We start from the raw sequence: 3,766 nt of genomic DNA on the forward strand, positions 1-3,766 counted from the left end.
ATGGTTTCGGGCCGATGTTTAGAGGGGGGCAATAGATTTACCAAAACGGAAAGTTTCCCCCCCCAGCCCGTACTCAAGGACGAAAGAACCATGGTGATAAGTTTACAAATTTTATTAGAAAAATAAACCTACTCTCATTAGGCCACACTCAATAGTATCAAAAGGGAAAAACGTGCCCGCGTGGTCACACATGAAACTCTAAGTTAATCACTCAAAATCTGGGTCATGTGAGCACAGCACAAAAAGAAAAAAATATTCTCCTTGGCACAAAGATCACTGATATACGAGTTTCTTTTTAAACAAACGCCCTAACTAAGAAAAAGATATATATATTCAATGGTTACTCACAGTTGCAGTCGCATGGTGGAAACTGATATTCGGTTTGGCGGTCCTTAGACATTACGTCTTGCTAGATTTATGACATTGTTGCCACACGTACGATAATTATCGTACATGTACGATAAAAACGGCCTTGGTACGATAGCATTTTCCATTGTCGTACGGTTTGTATGATAATTTTAAGGTGTTGATAAGTATATAATTACAAATATAAGTGGTCGGTGAACTCCTCCATGAAACAGGCTAATTTCAAAATAAATAAAAATTATTTCAAGAGTCCGTACATGGCTTGCCGCCGCTTGTCTCCAATTGTAACGTGGTTCAAAGGCTACTGGAACAGTGGGAGGCACTGAAGCTATTTTTCCCGGAGAAGTAGCTCGCTGGGAAACTATTAGCAATAGAGTTGATTATCAACTCCCTTCATGATCCTCTCTTGAAGTTATATTTCATGTTCCTTGACTGGGTTCTTCCAAAGTTTACAGAGTTCAACAAATTTTTCCAGTCAGATAAAGCAGTAATAACAGTTCTCCATGATAAAGTATCCATGCTATTCAGAGAACTCCTTCTCTTATTAATGGACAGGACCTATGTAATGAAAACTGATCCAAATACTGTAAATCCTGAAGGACATGCAGCCAAATGTACCCAGGAGTTAAAGTTATGCAGGGATTAAAAAACCCCTCCATACAGGAAAAGAAAGCTCAACAACAGTTTTTTTTTTTTTTTTTTTTTTTTTCTTTTTTTTTTTTTTTAGAGGTGTAGAAGTTTCCTTGTAGTGGCATGCACAGAAATAAAGAAGAGGTATCATTTCAATGATGGTGTCCTGTCAAAGTTAAACTGTCTGTCCAAAAAATGCTCTCTCATCAGAATTCAGAGAAAAAATCCCTCCTTATTCCCTCTTGCATCTGAGCTTCCTCTGATTGTACCACTAGATGACCACTCACTACTTCAAAAGCTGGATGATCAATGGAGAATGTTTCCCATATTGCAACATGAACTTAAACATCTCGTTAATTAGTCACCTGATAAGTTCTGGGGAAAAGTTTCCCCCCCCCCCCCAAAAAAAAAAAAAAAAAAAGTCTAGTTTTTCAGATCTAGCCAATTTTGCTCTAACTGCTCTTTGCTTGCCGCACTCTTATGCTGAATGCGAACGAGTGTTCAGTAAAGTTAACCTCTTTAAAACTAAACAAAGAAACAGACTGAAAACAAGGACAGTTAATGGGGCTCTTCTCTCTGCTAGTTGCACGTTTATCATGTTCAGCTAGTGAGTCTCCGCCTATAACAATATCATCCAGATATGGATAAGCAAAATCATAAGAACCTAACAATTGGGAAATGAACTTCTGAAATATTGCAGGAGCAGAATGGATACCAAATGGTAACCGTAAATATCTATATACTAGACCCAAATGTGTGTTAATTGCCAAATATTTGCGGTCTTCTGGAGCAACTTCCATTTTCAAATAAGCATTCTTGAGATCAAGTCTGGTATAATACTTATATCCAGACACATTGGAAATTAATTCTGACATATTAGGTAATGGGAATTTAGATTCATGAAGAATTTCATTTATTTTACGAAAATCCCCACAAACCCTAGGGATCCATTCTGGTTCCTGACAGCAACAATTGGTGAGACATAATCTGAGAATTCTACTCTTTCTATAATCTTTCTTTTTTCAAGCTCTTGCAGTGCACTCTCAACCTCACTGCGTAATCGGGCTTGACAGTTCTTAATAGGTTTCAAACCACGTTATAGTTTTCCACAAAATCTTTTATACTTAACTGATGGACATTAATTATATTGCACTTATCTATTAAATTCCTACCAATCAAGTTATTTGGGGATCTGACCCAACAATTATGAATTCAACGTCTGAATGATTTTGCTGTTTGTATTGAAAATTTGAAACTTTGACCTTCCCAAATACTTTAATTGGCACTTGGTTATAACCCTGCAATTTAGTTCTACAGTTCAGTAATGTACAATTTAACTTCTTGAAATCATCATACTTTAATGTGGAAATAGCTGAACCGGTGTCAATTTCAAATAAAAATGGCTTATGATTCAATTGACGACTAACAACATAAGGTTGAACAGAACACTTGTTTACTAGACATTTCAAATCAAGTGACTTCATCATTGGATTCCTCTTCTTGGATTATAACTTCACGAGTCTTCTTCAAATGGGGTTTCGTCGTTGGCGGCTCTCTTGTGAAAACTAACCTGAAGCTGCTGTACAAGCCTAAAAAGACAATTGTCATAACTTAATATTTTCGCGGGCTTAAGGTGGATCAAATACACACTTCGTGTAAAGTACTCACAGGTTGATTGTTCCTTCACTCCGTTACAGGTATAACTAGGGTGACCATTTATTTGACTTGCGTAAGGGGGACAAAGGTATGTATATATTAAGCCCATGCGCACTTGCACTTATGTTGAGTCGTTATAAATGCAGAAGTTTAATACATAAGCATATTCAATTACAGGTGATGATATATGAGAAAGTCTATCAATCAGTGTTTTTATTCAGACATTTTCGCTGACATTTTAAGGTCTATCAATTAGTGTTTTTATTCAGACATTATTGCTGACATTTTAAACAGAAAATTATTCTTTAGATTTTAAGGAAAATTACAGACATCATTTAAAAAGAATTTTTTTTTACATCATTCTTTGGCGTATTTTTGGCTTGATTTGATCTTTACTAAGTATATTCAATAACAGAAAATGATAAATTAGGTTTATCAATGACATTGTTTTTATTCAGACGTTATTTATTGCTGACATTTTAAACAAAAATTAGTCTCTAATTTTTAAGGACAACTGTAGTAATTACATAAAAAAAAGAAAGGCTGAAAGGGGGACATTAGGGCGTCCCCCCAAGACCGCAGTTTTTGGAGGATAAAAAGTCAAAAAGAGGGACTGTCCCCCTCAAAGGGGGACGTATGGTCACCCTAGGTATGACCTATGACTTAGGCATAGCATTACCCTCCTGATCCTGGCTGGCCTTTTTCGGATCTTGTTTACATGCTGACCTCTTTTTGACTGGGTCCCGCCAGCACTACAAAGTAGAAAAATAGTAATGTATCTTTATATCAGGGTTGTAACAGTAGCTATATGCAATATGCATGTTGTATTTTTTTCAGTTTTAGACATCAAAGGTAGTGTTGGAATAGTTTAACAATGAAATTCTGAAATGTCTCCCTTGAAATAGGCATTTTCTGATAATTCACAGAACGTTCGAAAAGTTGTCATTTATCTCCTGTTTTATTAATCACTGACTTCTCATTTTGCCTTAACATGAAAACTGTGTGTGTGTGTGTGTGTGTGTGTGTGTAACACACTCGACTGGTGGCCGAGGCAAAACATCCTGTTACACTTCTTTACAGTATACATGGGATTTCTGAATAAAGACGAGTCCAG

The sequence above is a fragment of the Macrobrachium nipponense genome, chromosome 19, assembly GCF_015104395.2.
Source record: "Macrobrachium nipponense isolate FS-2020 chromosome 19, ASM1510439v2, whole genome shotgun sequence".
NCBI classification, from domain to species: domain Eukaryota; kingdom Metazoa; phylum Arthropoda; class Malacostraca; order Decapoda; family Palaemonidae; genus Macrobrachium; species Macrobrachium nipponense.